Source organism: Nyctereutes procyonoides, unplaced genomic scaffold, assembly GCF_905146905.1.
Source record: "Nyctereutes procyonoides isolate TBG_1078 unplaced genomic scaffold, NYPRO_anot_genome, whole genome shotgun sequence".
Taxonomy (NCBI): domain Eukaryota; kingdom Metazoa; phylum Chordata; class Mammalia; order Carnivora; family Canidae; genus Nyctereutes; species Nyctereutes procyonoides.
The window spans coordinates 25,610,468-25,630,352 of NW_026575120.1; the positions used below are offsets into that span (position 1 = coordinate 25,610,468).

The window sequence follows — 19,885 nt, forward strand, 5'->3', positions numbered from 1 at the left end:
GTTCTGTGTTCTTGGGCATACCTTTCCTCTGCCTGGGCAAACTTCTTTTCCATGAGTGTGACTTAAGGCCGTAGAGCCCTAAAAGAGGTTAAGGACAGAGTACGGAGCTCTAACCTCAATGACTAAAATTTGGGGTTTTGAAAAGGGAGTAGTCATAAGCACCTGATACTCGAGAACCCGGCGAAGTTGCCTCCTCAAACCCAGAGCCCCCTTGGCACTGGGCCTGGGAGTCAGACTTGACTTCAGGTCTGTGTCCTGCGCTCTACCAGCTGGGGACCATGAGCAAGTTATGTCACCTTTCCGAGCCTAATTTTTCTTCTGAAACTGGAGATAACCACAAGACCTCACAGGATTGGGATGAGACCAGTTGATAAGGGCCAGCTCCCCACCTGTAATAGGTGCTCAGTCAGCAGCAGCCTCCTGGTGGTGAGTGGTTGGTTGTGGAGTGTGGGTGCCGAGCCCAGCAGAATTCCTCTCAAAGCAGGACCTTGAGGTGATCTGGCTTTCTGATAGAACTCTCTGGATCTCATCACTTTGATTATTCACCAGGGAGTCAAGGCCGGGGGGGCTGGGGGTTCGGTTGGGCCCCTGTAGTTCCCATGCTGTCCCAGTGAGGCCAGTTCCCCACCTGTCTGAGCAGCTGGTCAGGCCCTCTCCATCCCTTCCTCCCCACCTGCCCCATGCGGTCATGGTCATCTACCATCCGTCATGGTCATCTACCATCTCGGTGTGGCTCCCCTGCCACCACCCTTTCCTGAAGGTCACAGTGGCATGTTTGCATCATCTTCCTCGGATCCTAAAACCCTTCCTTGATTTCCCTTAGCATCTTTCATCCTAAGATAGAGCACATGGAGGGGTAGGGAGAAAGTAGAAGAAAACAAAGTCAGGAGTGGGTTCTTGTTTTGATTTTACTTTGCGAATGAGGTATGTGGTGGCATTTTATTGCTTCGTGTCTGCTTTTAAGGGAGTCTGCCATCTGCCTGGTAATAATGGCTTCATCTCGTTAGTCACCCGTGAGTTAGACTCACTGTGCAGATTCCAGTAAATAAGAGAACAGACACTTGGCGAGTCAGAGCAGAGCCAGCCCTGCCGCTTGCAGCTGCCCTACTGCCGTGCAGCAACCCCATTGGGTTGACCACACAATGCGGGGGGCTTCCAGGCAGCCCAAGGAGGGTGGAATGGAGGGCTGCGGAATCGGGGTTCCACATCCTCTCCGATGCTGGTCTACCTTTTCTTTTTGGTTCTACCTTTCTATGGCGCAAGAGCTCCTAGGACAGGGTTTCGCTGCTTCTTGCAGAGAGAATCAGAGAATCAGGAGCTGAGGAGAGGTAAGACGAAGCATCAAGCCTCAGGAAGCTCTGTGGAGCTTTTCCTTTTCTCCTAACGCCATCAGCTCCTGTATTTGACCTTAAACACAGACATTCTCCTTGCTTTCTGATCTCCATTGGCTGAGTCACATTCATAGTCACATTTTCATGGCTGGAAGTGAACTTGGAGCTGACACTTGTGGGCATTCGGGGTAGTGGAGATGGCCCAGGCAGAGGCTGTGCTGGGATGGCTTGTGTTCAGGAGGAGGTCGTGAGGAGACAGGTGGACAGTTACCCTCACGTAGTGTAGGGACAGTGCACAACCCACTCCCCCAACCAGGAGCAACAGAGTCTCCTGTCAACCATATGGGGTATGGGACTCTCCAGAAGGAAGAAAAGGTGATGGAACAAGGTACACAAAGACACCTTTCTGGAGAGTGTGCCTCTGCCCCTGCCCTCACCTCTGGGAACCATTGAGGTAGAGGCCCTGGTGCTCCACACGAACCATGGCCATCTGATGCTTAAACCCTGCCCACCTCATGCTTCTTTTTTTTTTTTTTTAATTTTTTTAAATTTATTTACGATAGTCACACACACACAGAGAGAGAGAGGCAGAGACAGGCAGAGGGAGAAGCAGGCTCCATGCACCAGGAGCCCGACGTGGGATTCGATCCCGGGTCTCCAGGATCGCGCCCTGAGCCAAAGGCAGGCGCTAAACCGCTGCGCCACCCAGGGATCCCCCCACCTCATGCTTCTTATCAAAGCTCTGAGATGTGTGAAGACATTTTTTAAAAAAATATTTTATTTATTTATTCATGAGAGACACAGATTGAGAGAGAGAGAGAGAGAGAGAGGGAGAGAGAGAGAGAGAGAAAGAGGCAAAGACACAGGCAGAGGGAGAAGCAGGCTCCATGCAGGGAGCCTGATGTGGGACTTGATCCTGGGACTTCAGGATCATGCCCTGGGCCGAAGGCAGGCGCTAAAGTGCTGAGCCACCCAGGGATCCCTGTGTGAAGACATTTTTAAAAATATTTTCACCAGTAAGGATCAGAAGGGTGGGGGCACCTGGGTGGCTCAGGTGATTGAGGGTCTGACTCTTAAATTTCGGCTCAGGTCATGATCTCAGGGTCATGAGATTGGGCCCCAAGTCTGGCTCTATGCTTAGCATGTTCTATGCTTGAGAGTCAGTCTTTCTCTCTCTTTCTCTCTCTCTCTCTCTCTCTCCCCCCCTCCTTCTCTCTGCCCCTCCCCCTGCTTGCACACACTCTCTCTCAGAATAAATAAATAAAATCTTTAAAAAAAAAAAAAGATCAGAAAGGTGATTTCTGCTTATCCAAAGTGTCAAGTTAACCATAACTGTGATGATCCTTAAAGCACCATCCCTGACACCTAAACCTGCCCTACCCAGCTTTGACAGAGAACAGGTATTTCTACAAAGGTGAATTTTCTGGATGACAGGATCTCCTCACCATAAAGAGTTTTTGACAGGCTCCGAAGACAGATGAGCTTTCCTATTTCAGAGTCAAGATGGAGCTGATAGGGAATCTGGATGTGTCCTTGGAGGGGTGTCTGCATTTTAGAGAGCAGGAATGATCTGCTGTTTAGGCCCAGCAGACAAAGATGACAGGGCAACTTCCAGCACCGAGATGCTGTGGGGAGGGCCTGGCACAGCACCCACACGGGCCCCTCAAACACATGGCTTCTGGCTTCTGACATGAGTGCTGAGGGCTTTTTGATGACACCGCTGCTGGTGCTGTACCAAGTTGGGGAGTCGGGGCTGGGTGGGGGGGGCTGGACTGGGTAGAGATTCATCCTTTTGAACAGATTTTCCACTCAGTCTCCCAGAGCCCTCTGTCCCCTGGTGGGATTCGCTCTTCATGTTAGGCCCAGACCCAAGCCAGGCGCTGACCCAGAACGGGCCGGGCCTGGCTCAGAGCTCACTGCAGGCATTGCCAGCATCTGTCACCACCCACTCACTCTGAGTCACCCCACACTTATCTGCTCGCATCACAGAGCCTTGAAATGCACTCACCAGTTGGTCTTCCAACACAAACCCTGGGGGACACTTGGAAAGAAGGGTGGGTCTTGGAGGAGGAGAGGAGGGATGTGCTCCATTTGGCCTGGGGTGTGGGTGAGGGGCTCTGAGTGCCCCAGTCAGGACCTGGGGACACCTCTCTTCTGCCCTTGGGATAGTGTCAGGATGTCCCTCCGGGCCTTGGTTAGCAGCCACCTGGCAGCTCTCCCCAGAAGGACTTGCTCCTTCTCCTGACTGCATAGAGAAAGGGCACTGGGCCATGCCGGCACATAAAAATTTGTTTTTCCTTTTTCACTTCTCTTCATTCTCAGATCTCTACCTGGTAGATGAGAACCATCTCCCCCCGCCCCCAACCCCGCCACACACATATACACACATACTCGCCCCTGCTGTCTCCTAAGTGGGGAGCAAAGATTTCTGCTGGTGGATGGGAGCCCCAAGTGGCCCTGGGGGCTTCTTAAAGTGTGTGTGCATTCTGGGATTCCACCCCAGTCTACTGAATGGGCTCCTCAGGGGTTCTCAGCAGCATCTTCCATGCTCTGAGGACTGGCTTTGTACTTAGAATGGATTGAATTGGAGTCAGCATTTCCCGTCCTGCTCCTTTATGTAAAAAGAATATTCTAGGGGCAACTGGGTGGCTCAGTTGGTTAAGCATCTGACTCGATTTCAGCTCAGGTCATGATCTCCAGGCCTGGGATTGAGCCCCACATCGGGCTTTGCGCTCAGCAGGAAGTCTGCTTGTCCCTCTGCCCCCTCCCTGCTCATGCTCTCTCTCTCTCAAATAAATAAAATCTTTTTTTAAAAAAAAGAAAATTCTGCCTAGGGTCCAACTGAACACTGAGAATAACAATTTCCCCCAAAATCAGCTTTCTCTAGTTTCATTCATGGAGATAGAGAAGGAGATCATTGTGCAATTGGAAAAAAAAATCCAAAGAATATTATTCAATAATCCCAAATGCCTGGGGACTCTGGTTAACCCAGAGTTCTGAGACCTACCAGCTATATCTTATTTAGAATGCTAACTGTTAAAAAAAAAATTAGAGTACTATAAAATGCACTTAACAATGAAACAAGACACATCATTCAGTCTCTAGTACATTTAAGGCCCTAGTAATGCCACTCTAACAAAATCTTGATGCCAGTGAGTAAGGACGTCTGGTTGCGATAAGCTAGCTGTAATCAACCTTCTTCATCACGTTTAAATATTCACCATGTTCTTGCTGTTCGGGGATCCCTACACTTCCTACTTGGCTGGAGTTAATACAGGGGTGGTGGGGAATTGTGGCCTCAGCCCATGAGGGCCTCTGGGCATCCCCTTCCCCACCTCTGGGGCCTTCCTTTATGTCTAGGGTCCTCACCCCAGTGCTCCCCAAATTGGCCTTATCCAAGCACTTTTTCTGTCTGACCATCTCTACTCAACCAAAATTTCTTTTTTTTTCCTAGGCCATCAGGGCTTTTTTCTGAGACTAGCTAAATCCAGGAATCTACCAGTTCAGAGAAGGGGTTCATTTTGTGGGTTGTCTCTCATGGTTATCATTTAAATATTGCCTTGATCCAGATAAAGGCCTCAGGATAGGAAAAAAAAATTTTTTTAAGATTTATTCATGAGAGACAGAAAGAGAGAGAGAGAGAGGCAGACATAGGCAGAGGGAGAAGCAGAGACACAGGCAGGGGGAGAAGCAGGCTCCCCTTAGGGAGCCTCATGGGGGACTCGATCCTAGATTCCAGAATCATGCCCTGAGCTGAAGGCAGAGGCTCAATTGCTGAGCCACCTAGGCGTACCACAGGATAGGAAATTTAAGCACACATGTAGGATTGTGACACCTCACACTACTGGGGTTTTTACCCTTGGGAGAAATTGGGTTTTTGGCATCTGACACATCTCTCCTCCTATATCTGTAGCACCTGTGTGTCTGGACTGGGTTTTGGGAGGTGAAATGTCAGACTTTCAGATCCCAGGAAGGGGAAGAAAGGACAACTGTTCCCTATCTGATAAATGTAACAAGGTGCTTTGTCACCAGGAGGGCAACTGAACCCAGAGAATTTTGCTGAGAATAAAGTATAACCATCACCCGCACTGCACAGCTGCTTCCTGAAAAGTCTACTCACATTGCATGAAAACGCACATTCAATATTCCAGGATTAATAATGTAGACACCTTCCCTGTGTTCTGTAGATGGTGCATTTTTCTTTTTTTCTCCTACAGTATGGGGATGGGTGGTGGCTGGTGGGTCACTTCGTGGTGGGGTTTATTGACCTATGGTTTACATACAATAAAATTCACCAATTTTAAGTGTGCAGCTAGACAGATTGGGCTAAATGTGTACAGGCATGCGACCACCACTTCACTCAGGACAGGGGTTATTTCTATCTCCCTATAGGTCCCATGGGGCTCCTCTGCAGTCCATCTCCTCCCCCAAGCCCCATCCTGAGACTGAGGAGGGGCGTGGGTCTTCTCTCTGAATGCCCTGCATTCCACATGGTTCCAGACACAAACACAGGCAACCTGGCCATGTTTAAATGAATAAATACATAGTGGCTCCAACGTATTTCAAAAATCCTTCCAAGGCTCCTGTGGTTTCTCCCATTCATCCCATGTCTTGAAAGACTGTCTAATAAGCACTTGCTAACACGTAGTTTCTGTGTTCAGTCAGAGTCCAGCCCCCTGATCGGCCATAGACCATCAGCATTACAGAGCCAATGAAATGAAAGCAGGTGGAAGGAGGGCCCGGCCATCCTCATTGCTGCATGGCCACCAGAGTGTGTGCGTTTCTTTTCCACCCCTTGAGAGACTGAAAACATGGCAGGAGCATCCCACCCTAGACCAGAGGCCCCCCACATCACCCCCGACCCCCTACCTTTCTCAGTAATAATAGTATCCTGTCCCTAATAATGGTTTTACTTGCCTGTAAAACCAGGAAAGTATCTCAAGGTAATAGGTAGCATTTTCCTATAATCTCTATGTTAGCTCATAAGTGTTATGTGTGTGCATATTTATATATGCCAGCTCATCATTTGATAGGAACTCCCATGATTCCCATTTTATGAATGAGCAAAACTGAGGCACTGGGAAATTCACTTTCACAGGATTGCATAGTTTTCTGGTCATCTGTTGCTGTATCCCAAGCCACTCAAAACTTGGAAATATGGTTGCGGATCGTCACAGGTTCAGGGGTTGCCTGGCTCAGCCCAGCAGGGCCCGCCTGGCATTGTGCTTACATTCTAGGCCAGATGGAGGCTGAGGCCGGAGCGCTCTCGATGTTTGTTCACCCTGTGACAGGTGCCTGGGCTGGTCGGCGGCTAGCTTGAGCTGCCCCATGGCAGGGTGGTCTCTGGGTAGTTGGATTTTTAACAGCTGGTTTCCCCCGAGGAGATCCAGGGGAAAGCCACAAGGCCTCCAATCATGTGACCCTTCTGCTGCTTTTCTGTCGATCACAGCAGCCCAAACCCAAGGGAGGGAAGGATGGACTACCGTGCAGAACACACTGACTATGCCTGCAGCATCCCCCCACCCTGCCCCCAGCAGTCTGCTAACTTTGACCATGAGCTGTGGCTGGTTGGGTATACACACCATGAAACACGTTTCCTGGGGCACACGGGTAGATTGTATTCTGTTTTTGTTAATAACAACAATAAAGCCCGTTTGGACTGCATTGATGTCAAGACCTGCGTGTCCTACCTGCAGCTGGATAGAGACTGTCCCACATCTTAGCAGCTCAGGTGCTTCCTCTGTGCTTGATGGCACAGCAAAGATGCAATTAAGCAAGTGAAAGGTAGATGACACAGAGGCCATTTCTCACCCATCTGACAAAAATCTGAAGTTTAGCAGCATAATCTGTTGGTGAAGCTCTGAGGGAGACAGACCCTCTCCTTTGCCATAGCGAGGGCAGAATGTACAGGGCCCTGTACTAAGAGGAACATGTGGCAGTATTGTCCAGAAATCACCAATCTGTGGCCTTTTGAGCAGCTGTCAGATTTCTGGGGATAACACATCCTAGAAGTAGGAAGAACGCACAACGTTCTCGCGACAGCCTTGTCCTAATGGCCAAAGATTGGAGACTGCCACAGGGGCTGATGCAGCTAGAACATTCCATCCAAAGAAGCATGCCCCAGATACAGAAATATCTCTGTGCTGATAGTGAGTGATGTCCTGGGTAAGCAAGCTGTGGGAGAGAGTATGTGCATAGCAGGGATACCTAAGTATGAGAGAGACAGAAGGGGCTTGGAGTGTGCAAGCGCATAAGGAAGCCCTAGTAGGATGTGCAACTAATTGTGGTTCCTTTGGGGGCACAACATGGATGGGGCCCAGGGTGGGACCCCACCTTTCTTTTTTTTCAAAAAATTTTAAAATATTTTATTTATTCATGAAAGACACACACAGACACACACACACACACAGAAACAGACACAGGCAGAGGGAAAAGCAGGCTCCATTAGGGAGCCTGATGTGGGACTCCATCCTGGGTCTCCAGGATCACACCCTGGGCTGAAGGCGGCACTAAACCACTGAGCCACCTGGTCTGCCCCCCACTTTCCTGTTATGCATCGTTTTGTTTTCACTTGCAAATCCCATGAATTTAGCTCTTATCCGCCCGCATGCAAAAATTAGCTGGATAGCAGAGCCATTGCCCTCAGAGTACTCACAATCTCTATAGAGATAGCATTTACAAATAAATCATGGACAACGCTTGAGTATTTTAAATTCTTTTACTCAAAACTCTTAAAATTCTTAAGGGATAGCTGAAACTCTTGAAATGTGTGGTGTTTGAGATGGTGTCCAACTGGGCTCATTAGGAAGGGCATCACAATCTGTGGGGTTTGAGCCAGTTCTTGGATGAGTAGGTCCTCTTAGCAGTGGGTAAGAGAAAGAGGGAGGTCAGTCCAAATGGGGGTATCCTGTCAGCTCGCAGGCCTTAGACCGTGCGCGGGAGGGGAGGACGCTTGCTGGCCCTGACAAGGGGTCTTCAAGCTCCACTGTGGGAACTGCTGACTTAAAATTGTATTGAATCTCTACACAGTTTTCCAGAGTGGCTGTACCAGTTCACGCCAACCAACAGTGCAAGAGGGTTCCCCTTTCTCCACATCCTTGCCAACATTTGTTTCCTGTCTTGTTAATTTTCACCATTCTCATTGGTCTGAGGTGGTGTCTTGTGGTTTTGATTTGTGTTTCCCTGATGGCAAGTGATGCAGAGCATTTTCTCATGTGCTTGTTGGCCATGTCTATGTCTTCCTCTGTGAGATTTCTGTTCATGTCTTTTGCCCATTTCATGACTGGATTGTTTGTTTCTTTGCTGTTGAGTTTAATAAGTTCTTTATAGATCTTGGATCCTAGCCCTTTATCTGATAGGTCATTTGCAAATATCTTTTCCCATTCTCTAGGCTGTCTGTGAGTTTTGTTGACTGCTTCTTTTGCTGTACAGAAGCTTTATATCTTGATTAAGTCCCAATAATTTATTTTTGCTTTTGTTTCCCTTGCCTTCATAGATGTATCTTGTAAGAAGTTGCTGTGGCCAAGTCCAAAAGGGTGTTGCCTGTGTTCTCCTCGAGGATTTTGATGGATTCTTGTCTCACATTTAGATCTTTCATCCATTTTGAGTTTATCTTTGTGTATGGTGCAAGAGAGTGGTCTAGTTTCATTCTTCTGCATGTGGATGTCCAATTTTCCCAGCATCATTTATTGAAGAGACTGTCCTTTTTCCAGTAGATAGTCTTTCCTGCTTTGTCGAATATTAGTTGACCATACGGTTGAGGGTGCATTTCTGGGCTCTCTATTCTGTTCCACTGATCTATGTGTCGGTTTTTGTGCCAGTACCACACTGTCTTGATAATCACAGCTTTGTAGTACAACTTGAAATCCGGCATTGTGATACCCCCAGCTCTGGTTTTCTTTTTCAATATTCCCGTGGCTATTCGGGTCTTTTCTGATTCCACACAAATCTTAAGACTATTTGTTCCAACTCTCTGAAGAAAGTCATGTATTTGATAGGGATTACATTGAATGTGTAAAGGTTCCTCAAGGAGTTAAAAATAGAGCTACCCTACAACCCAGCAATTGCATTGCTGGAGATTTACCCTAAAGATACAGATGCAGTGAAAAGTCGAGACACCTGCACCCCAATATTTATAGCAGTAATGTCCACAATAGCCAAAATGTGGAAGGAGCCTTGGTATCCATCAAAAGATGATGGATAAAGAAGATGTGGTCTGTGTATACAATGGAATATTACTCAGCCATTAGAAATGACAAATACCCACCATTTGCTTCAATGTGGATGGAACTGGAGGTTATTATGCTGAGTGAAGTAAGTCAATCAGAGAAGGACAAACATTATATGGTTTCATTCATACGGGGAATATAAAAAAAATAGTGAAAGGGATTAAAGGGGAAAGGAGAGAAAATGAGTGGGAAATATCAGAAAGGAAGACAGAACATGAGAGACTCCTGACTGTGGGAAATAAACAAGGGGGTAGTGGAAGGGGAGGTGGGCAAGGGGATGGGGTGACTTGGTGATGGGCACTGAGGGGGGCACTTGATGGGATGAGCACTGGGTGTTATACTATATGTTGGCAAATCGAACTCCAATAAAAAAATATGCAAAAAAAAAAAAAAAGGAAAAAGAAAATCAAGCGATTTTACAACTCCAGGCGGTGGGGGTGGGGGTAAGCTGGTTATCTGTATGATGTGTGATGATGATAGCTCCAAGGACTCATCTGTTTAAAATGAAACAACAACCTTGAAAAAAAATTGTATTCAATCAAAGTATGCTGAATTATAGACTGTCACTCTCAAGGAATTCTTGCTTCTTAAAAGCTACCTTTAAAATCATTTGTGTGTGGGACCCAAGCCACATGTCCGCCAAAGATGGCTGTGCTCTAGTTAGTTGAGTAAAAGTTGGCGTAAGCCCTAGAGTGGCTGGAGGAGACGGGTGGAGGCACAAGTGTTGTGACAAGAGCATAAAGCTCCAGGTGGAAAATCACGAACCAGATGATACTGTTGAGGGAAACTTAATTTTCAGTGTCATCACCAGGAAAAATTAACCAAGTCCCAGAAGCAGAAAGGAATCTACTTGAACATGGATCTATATCTATGGAATTAACTCTGCCCTCTGTGGCCTAATGGCAAATAGTCTTTTTCAACCCATCTTCAGTGTGACACAGGCTCTTATAGGTACGGTCTTATAATGATCCCAGTTTTGACTTCACACACATCTTACAGAATTTTTGTAGGTTTACCTTTGAGTCTAGGTGATTTGAGTTGTGAAATCTGTACCGTAACACAGGGTGGGTTGGTTGGTCTTGTTTTCGGTGGGCTATGCCCTGTCTTCCTGGCTGTTGCTGGGCAGGGTGGCCTAGCAGCCAGGTATGAGTCAGCCCTGCTAATCAGAGAACGGAAACAACTGACTAGATTAGCATTTCTAAGCCTGTCTTCTGAAAGATGTTGTTTCCCATTTTGCTCCAGACTGTGTTTGCAGCATACCTTGGATCTAGACAACATAAACTAATTATAAAGGCTCTTCCGTTACCTGAACCTGGCCTAGAAATTCCGTGACTGTTGAACAAATGTAGAGCCAAAAATAAAATGGTAATGCATAAAAAAAATCCTTTGCATGCAATAACATTCAAAGTTCTGGCGACAGTGTGTAGGCCGGTTGCACATGTCCTGGGTGTACTCAGTGCACCAAGCTAGGGATGTGGCGACCCTAAAGGTTTCAGCCAGGAAGGCTCCTGTTCGGTGTGATTTCATTCTCTAGGCCAGGGAAAGCTGGCCTGTGTGCTCTTCAATTCTGTCCAGAAACCACAAAAGTGGGGCCGTGTGCGCAGGAGGAAGGGCAGCAGGGAACGTCCCTGGAAGCTCTGGTTTCCCTCTCTGCCTATGGGGTTTCCCCTTCTTCTCTGTGGACCTCCCCAAGGATGTGCTGCTCCTGCAGATCATCCCCACAGTGGTCCTGGAAGGTCAGAGTCCACTCAGTTCTGGGCGCGAAGATCCGGAGTGGGAAGCTCAGTGCTTTGCACACAGAGGGAGGTGTCCCCCGGGGCCTCATATATATAAAGGGCAGAGAATATGTGGTCCAGACGCTGCCCAGACACACTGGTGGTGACCGCGAGTGAAAACAAGGGGCTGGCCTTGCTAAGGGACAGACAATCCCAAGGGATTCTCTGGCTTTAGGAATATCCCCACAGGACCCAGTCTAGCATCCTCTATGCTTTTTCAGCAAGAGATAAAGGTCCCAAAGCACTCCAGCAGGGAGTGGATGAGAAAGGCGGAGGACATGCTCAGGAACATGTTTCTTCCCCATCCTGGGCACAGGGAGACAGGGTGGTCTGGGGACACGTGCTATGCACGGGGACATGTCAGTGACCGGGTCCTCCTAGGTAGGATATGATGACTTTTAACCTAGTTCTTAGGTTGTGAGAAGCAGGCTTTTTTCCTTCCTTGAAAATGCAGAGCCTCAAATAACCCCTGTGTTTTGTACCTTACTCCCTGTGGTGGTAGCAGCTGATCTAGAAGTTTCTGCTGCTCTGGTGACTTTGGCCTCCTGTCCAGCATTTTTCTTCCCTCCTGTACTTATATAATGAGCCCCTCCAGAGTGGAATGGGTTTGTTGGCAGCAAAAAAACAAACAAGAAACTTAGCAAATTCCTCATTTGGCTTCGTTAGTACCATGCTTTGTGGCTTTGAGTGCCTGACCAGGGGCCATGTGTTTCTCTGTGTCCACTCAGTCTCCAGGCTGGTGCTGGGATTTGTCCACCCACTCCACACATTGTGCGGCTGCCTGGTGACTCCGGCTGGCACCTGTTTCCATCTGGAGCATGAAGGCCCGAGCCTCACCACTGGGTCCGATGCTGGCCAGCTTGGCCTGACAGAGGGGACCTGGGCTCTCAGAACTTATTAGTGCTCTTGCTCCCTAACTCCACTGGTCACTGTATCCTCATGTATCTTTTCTGCTGGTCACTATATCTCCTCATGTATCTTTTCTGCCAGGAGCTTTAGAGGAGATCCCCTCCGCTCAGGGCCCCGACTCTGGGCATGCACCTGCTCCCCTGAGTTCTGGAAGCCCTGAGGGCCGTGGATGTGGGGTGAAGTGAGCACGCTCCAGCTCCTGTCCCCAGGTGGAGTGATGTGTGGGTCTCTCAGAGGAGCTGCGGGCAGGCCCCCTCGGCTAGATCGCAGGCTTCCTTCTGTCTCCTGATGCTAACAACAGAGGATGGATGCCGACCCTGGAGTGATGGGTGATTGGTTGGCCTGTGGTACTGAAGCCAGCCCTAGACACTTGTTGCTATGCTTTTTTTTTTTTTCATTAGTAGAGCTTTTTTGAGCAGTTCTAGATTTATAGAACAATTGTACGGAAAGTACAGAGAGTTCTCACACATCGCCTTCCTCTCCTGGCCAGTATCCCTTATTAACAGCTTGCACTATGAGGTATGTTTGTTACAACTGATGAGCTTTTATTAATACATTATTATTGTCATTAACCAAAGCCCATAGTTGACCCACCTCCCGCGACAGTCTGTTTACTCCACTATCTACTGTTACAGTGTCAGAGCAACGGGCCCTAAAAATGCCTGTTTCCCCTTCTGCCACCCCATGGTGGCTCTGACTTACTGGTGTCTGGGGCCAGACCCCATGCCAGGTGGGGACATACAACACAGTTGTGTGGAAAGGCGTGCTCTCGTCACAGGGCTGGGAATAGGGATGGCCCAGAACAGAATTGGGGGGTTTGGAGGGTGCTTAGGAGATCTTTAGGGTTTGAGCCTGAACACCTTCTATCTCAAATGGGGGACTGAGGACGAGACACGGGAGGTGAGGTTCCAATTGACACACTGGGGGTCTGGGCAGAAGTTTGTACCCAGGTCTATCATGGAAGGGGGCATAGACCCAGTTCAGCTGCTTTTTTAACAACAGGAACTAAGTAAACAGGACCAGAACGTAAATTGTAAAAAGAGCTAGTCATATGGTCATTTTGGGTGTTATTAACTTACCCTGGGGACGACTCGGGCCCAGGATGGGGTCCCTGGGACCCTCTGATGTCTCGAGCTCTGCATCTCATTCTGCCTGAGAATTCTGGTCCTTTCCTGTGTGGAGCAGCGCGGTGTGAGCCTGATGTGGCCTCGGCAGGCCCTTCCCTGGATGGAAAGGGAAGTGTTGAGATGCCGTCCCCTGGCCCCCCGAGCTCCACTCACCCCCTGCGCCAGGCTCAGGTGGGCAGCGCCCGGAGCCCCTTTATGCAGAGCACCCACCAGCCTTCAATCAGCAGGACATGGAGGTTTCTGTGGTTCCGGTAAGTCCTTGGAGCAGCTGCCCAGCCCGATGGCCGTGACACAGATGTGGAGGATTCCAGGAAGTAACAAATTCACACAGAGCCCAAGAATGACAGAGAAGGGCGTTTTGGAACCAGCGGGTTGGTCGCTGGAAGAAAGATGTGAAAATGCCAACATACTTCCCCTGGAGGATGGCCTCCTAGGCTGGTGACGACTGACATTTACTACGGGCCCACGCTGGGGGCTTATGCTGCATGGCGACTCTAAGATGGTCTTGCTGTCCTCTTATGTAATAGAAATATAAGCTAGAAAGTCAAATCAGCTAAAAAGAGCAGAGTGTGACAGAATGAGAATGTGGCTGGAAGTCGCAATACTAGGATGTGGTTCATGATTGTGCCACGTGGCTTTGAGCAGCTCCATCAGATCTCTCTGGACACCCCACCTGGGCTAGAAGGGGATCCATCGACTTGAAGATTTCTGAGCTTTTCCAACTGTAATATGCTATGACTGCATTATTTCCCTGGGTTTAGGTGTCAGTAGAGCAGGGGCTCTGCAGCAGGTCTGGGCCAGGTAGGTACAGGTGCTGACAGATACCTGGGGTAACCACCCACTGAGACCCCAAGGGCATAATTGCTCTTCTGGGTCCACTGGTGGTCAGGACCGCTGGGGTTGCCAGAAGCCGAGCTGCCCGTGCTGGGTCAGAGCAGCAGTGCCTGCCGATCACAGGGCCAGGGCAGGCACACAGGTGGGGTTGGAGGAAAGGGAAGCAGGGAAGAAATCACCCACCTCCCGCGACAGTAAAGATATGTGGTTCTCTCTCCGTCTGTTTACTCCATGCATATATCTGAGCGCAAAATACTAGAAGAGGTCAGAAGGCTCCAGCCAGGACAGAGGGAAACAGATGGTGTTCATCGTTCCCCACTCTCCTGACATCTGGAGGGACAGGGGTCAGCCCCTCTGAAATTTAACTGCACTGCTTCAAAGATTATCCAGGGCACAACTGTGCAGGCCCTCTTGTCCATGGTGCAGTAAGACGCACATTTTATTCTATGTCCGTTTGTGTGATCAAAACTTTTATGAAACAATGCAAGGCATCCTTATTTTGTTTAGGTTTATTCATTCATATTTTGATGGTTGTGTATAATCCACTAAGTTGATGTTATGATCTGCTGGTGGGTTTGGACTCTTCATTTGAAAACTGTGGCCAGGTGCTTCTGGAGCAGCCAGTTCACCCAGGGATAAACAAATAAAAGCACCTTTCTTCACTATGCTTTAGTGCAGGGAGGCCTTTGAATTCCTTTTACGTCCTTGGTGTTTGCTGCTTGCTCTGAACACCTTGTACCATGCTGGCCCAGAGCAGGTGGGTGGCACAGCCAGTAGGCGTGGAGGAGGCATCCTTGGGCATCTGTGGAAAGTAGGAAGGAGCTTTTGATACATGGTGTTATAAATATGGATATTTGATATTCTGGAATTTCTGAGCTGGCAACCTTTGTGGATATCGGCTCAGCCACTGGGCCAAGCCCCAGAGCCTCGCTGGGGAGGTGGTTGGGAACAGAAATGAGGTCTCTGAGCCTGACGCTTGCACAAGACCCTCCTGTAGACAGGAGGGTGTGTCTCAGGACCAGCCAGCAGCGCTGTGACCTTATAAAAATGTTCCCTGCGTGCCCAGTTTGGCTCTAATTTGCGGTGTCCCTCCTGCAGTTTGCCTTCCAGCACAGACCCAAACCATCTGGTTTTCCCTGTGGTGCCAGCACTGCCTACAGGGTGCTAGGCCGGGAGGGGGTAGGTTTCGAGTCTGACACAGGGCCCTTTGGGTCTGTGGGACAGGGACCCAGCAGCCCCTCCACTTTCCCTCGTTGTTGTTTTTCCTCGTGAAGGGAGCCCAAAAGGGTGGGCGCCCCCGTGACTAGAGTCACCCAGCTGGCCAGGCAGTGCAGGGCACCCACAGAGGGTTCAATGCCACAGTGTTGGTCAGCGGTGTGGCATTTACTTGTGCATAATTAAACCCTCTTCAGAAACCCAGATTTGGTCTTTTCAAACCTCGTCTCGAGATTTGTCTTAGCAAAAGAGTAAAATGTCAGAGCTGAAAACAGCCCTAGAAATGAAGGGCTATCCATCCTCTCCCAGATGGCTCACAGTTTCAGTCTGTACTCACCCCTAGGAGGCCCGAGCAATCCAAGATATGCCCTGGGAGGTCATTGCCTTATCATAAGACTTTGGTGTTGACCATACTCTGAGCCGTCATAGTTCCCCAGTACCTCAGTACGAACTAGCCAGCGTATTAGCACCTTTGCCAGGATTGGTTTTGTTTCAGGGAAAGACAAATTCTCATTTGAGTCCTGCTGTGTGCCTGGCACTGTGGAGGAATGAGTCGCTCAAGTGACCCAGACAAGGTCCTCGCTGTCAACCGACTGCTGGTATCTGAGGGAGAGGGGCCCGTAGACAAAATACAGCGTGAGCAGGTGCCTGGCGGGCATCTTCATGACACTCAGCCGGCCAGTGGCCTAAGAGTGACTCTTCATGTCACAGATGATGCCTGAGGGGATGACTGTGGGGCTTTCCTAAATCTTCTGCTCTTCGTGTGTGTGGCACAGATTCTTCCTGGACAGTCAGAATGGGCCTATCGGGGTTGCTTCCTATTTTTCACTCAACTCTGCTGGGATGGACAACCTTTCCTATCTGTCTTCATCCTCTCGTCCAGGATCCTGGACTTCCTTTGGGGATTTCTGGTATCCCTTGGCAAAGTGAAGGCTCAGCTGTGTGTACAGAGACCCCCTCCCTGGGCCCCAGTCTCCTTCCTGGGGGTGGCCAAGAGTCTCTCCATAGCTGCCCCTGCTGCCTGGACCCTTATCCAGGGCCAGCCTCCTCTCAATGACTCTCCAGGTAAACAAGAAGGAAGAGAGATATGTGTCCAATATATATCCTCTGTATACACATATTTAACATTACATGTTATTAACTAATGTTTCATAATAATATGTTTATTATATGTCCTTAATATATGTATCTATGTTGTGTATCCTTAATATGGATTATAACAAGTTAATACAATAAGTGTACATAATACATAACTAATATAGAAACATATATAATATTCTATATATCCACACATGAAGGGGTTTGTTTTGAGGACTTAGCTCCTGTGTGGGGCTGCCAAGCCCTAAATCCCCAGGGTAGGTTGGCAGGTAAAGGCGTAGGCAGGACCTGATGCCGAGGTCTTGGAGCAGGATTCCTTCTTCTTTTTTTTTTTTTTAAGATTTATTTATTTATGATAGACATAGAAAGAGGGGCAGAGACAGGAGGAGGGAGAAGCAGGCTCCATGCCGGGAGCCTGACTTGGGACTCGATCCCGGGACTCCAGGATTGCGCCCTGGGCCAAAGGCAGGCGCTAAACCCCTGAGCCACCCAGGGATCCCCTCCTTCTTCTTTTGAAAACCTCTTTTTCCTCCAAGGCCATCATTTGATTGGGTGAAACCCACTCACTTTAGGGAGAATCATCTCCTTTATGTAAAGTCAGTGACCATAGATGCTTATCTCCAGGCACCTTCACAGCAGCATCTGGATTGGTGCTTGGCTGAGTCACTGGAGCTATGGCCTGGCCAAAGTGATGTGTAAGACAAGCCGTCACGGATTCTGTGATGGCTCTTGGTTGGCAGAGCCCACAGCTCCCCCTTCTGTGACATCTCCCCCCTCTCATCCCCTGGCTTGGGCCAGAGATACCACCTGTGGAGATGTGGATTGTTCTGGACTGAGGAAGCAACCTGCTATCCAGGTCATACCTGTTGGTAGCCCAGGGGAGGTGGTTGCCCCTGAGCCTTGCCCCTCACCATCTCTGGGGCCTTCCCAGCCCTTGCCTGCCTCCTCCCTCCTGGGTTAGGAGAAGACAGCAAACAGGGTTGATTCTAGTTTCTAATCCTCGGCAGAAGTTTGCAGAGGCCAGATTCAACCTGGCCTGCAATGTGTGTACCTTTAAGGGGTTGCTCTGGGACCTGAGCAAGCAGGGGATGGGGAGGGGGCCCTGGGCATGCAGATTGGGGGTCTTCAGGCCTTCCAGAACACAGGTCCTTGGAGGCTGCATTGGAGCCACCATCCCCTCTGCACAGAGTCCTCAGCTGTAAGGCCAGGAGTCCGTGGGGACCTTCATACTAGTCAAGCAAAGGCTGCCTACCTTAAAGCAGGGCGAGGCCCAGCTACCTTTTGACAAGAAGAGAGCAAGAGCAGCTGGCCCTTGGTTATCCCTCTTTAGAACTGCTCACACAAGTTATCAATCACCCTGTCTTTCAGCGTGAAGATGGGGTCAAGGTGGCTTTCTAATTATAAGGATGAGCAGCTAGTGTCTTTTTTTTTTAAGATTTTATTTATTTATTTGTTTGTTTGTTTGAAAGAATAAGAGAGTAAGAGTAAGAGAGGAGGAGGCAGGCTCCCCATTGAGCAGGGAACCCAACGCAGGGCTTGATCCCAGAACCTCAACCAGATGCTTAACTGACTGAGCCACCCTGGTACCTTGTCTTATTTTTTTTTTTTAATTTAAGATTTTATTTATTTATTCATGAGAAACACAGAGAGAGAGGCAGAGACACAGGCAAAGGGAGACAAAGGCTCCCTGCAGGGAGCCCGATGCAGGACTCAATCCCAGGACCTTGGGATCATGACCTGAGCCAAAGGCAGACACTCAGCGGCTGAGCCACCCAGGTATCTCTGCAGCTGGTATCTTTACAGAACCTTTGCAAATTGATTTCAGGCCTAGGTTGAGTGGGGCATAACAGACCACCTGGGCTTCCCAGTTTGTGACAGTTGACCCGGGGCTTGGGACCGTGTTCTGGTGATGTCCCGTGTCCTCCAGTCATGACTGCTGAAACCAGATATGTCCTTGGCCAATGGCTCTCACAAACCCCACACTGCATGGTACCTGCCATCCAGCCTCACTTTACAGATGGAACACCCACAGCTCCTGGAGGTGAAAACAATCCTCTGCACACGACAGCTGAGGGCGAGCAGAGGCTTCTTGGCCACCTCAGTGTGAGGGTGCTGTGAGAGAAGGCTTTGCTGTGTGCTGATGTCGAGCTAGAGAAGCCACTGCGGGGGGGGGGGGGGGGCGGAGTGGGAAGAGCAGCAGGACCAGGTACATTCTTAGCGCTGGGGCAGGGCCAGGCCGCCGTACTTCGACCTTGTCCAGGGCCCAGGGCTCCTTCCTTTGGAGAAGGGCCAGCCCAGAGCCACATCTGAAGTACTTTCCTTGGCACAGAGGCCCAGGGGGGTCAGTGGGGTGGGTAGCTCAAGCCGGCTGTGTGCCTCAGTCGGGACCCTCAGGTGGGGGGCACGGGACTGGCAGGGTGGCAGCAGGAGTGAGAAATAGTGGTTTACTTTTCTCTTCTACATCAGGAAGTCTCTCAGACTGCAGACAGAAACCACGAGTCCTCTGTGGAAAATAAAGAACTCTGGACCTTCTCCGAGAGTTAAGTTTAGGCTTTCCCTAATTTGGCCCCCGTCCCGCCCCTTTTGCCGAGTTCCAGCAATTCAGGGTTTGTTCCTTATTTTTCTGAGAGCAGTTATATAATGCAAATGTTTTTCAAAGGCTCCGATTGACCATGGTTCTGGCCACCACCCCCCACCTTGGTACCAAGAACTGCCTGTTGGGCGGTTTTGAGGGATTGCGCAAACCCGGTCCATCTGGAGACACCTCACTTGTGCCTTCCGCCTGAGCTTCTTGCCAAGGCCTCACTGCGAGGGATGGACCTCAAGCCACGGGACCTCAGGCTCCTGACGAGGCTGTCCCATGGAGTGATGGGGACAGGGACAGCCGGGGAGACCAGCGGGGCAGGGGTGTCCTGTGTGGGATCCAAGTGACTGTCTCCTGCTAATTTTGAGGACGCTTAGTCATAGCTTTCCAGGAAGCGTACTGAGCATCGTGAGGACGCACCTGGCATTTGTGCCCATTACCCAGGTGCTTGAAATTGGGAGGACTTAGAAACCCACTGAGTAACCAGAGGTCAGCTCTTAGAAAGCAGGTGAAGAGGTTCGTCAGGATAGAAAGAAGTGCAGCTGGGTCTTAACCAACTCATGGCTGAGGTACCTATAAGGGAGCACAGGACATGCCTCCACCCCTCCACTGGAGCAGCCCACATCGGGGAGACTCTGCCCCCCAAACACTGAGCTTTGAAAGCAGTGGAGATGATTTGGCAGTCTGAGAGTAAAAAAAAAATTATTTTTATGACTAATCATAGACGGTGAGAAGCTGCAGTTTATTTTCAAGCTGGCAGTCCTGCTCCAATGTGCTCCCAGGG

The 19,885-nt window shown here is 49.5% G+C and overlaps 1 protein-coding gene and 1 pseudogene across 4 annotated transcripts in view; both read left to right on the forward strand.

The window, feature by feature from the left end:
- Positions 1-19,885, forward strand: part of PRKAG2 (protein kinase AMP-activated non-catalytic subunit gamma 2) — a 264,343-nt gene that overhangs the window by 49,794 nt on the left and 194,664 nt on the right. The window lies entirely within an intron of this gene.
- LOC129516090 (transmembrane protein 126A-like) lies at positions 709-10,916 on the forward strand (annotated as a pseudogene).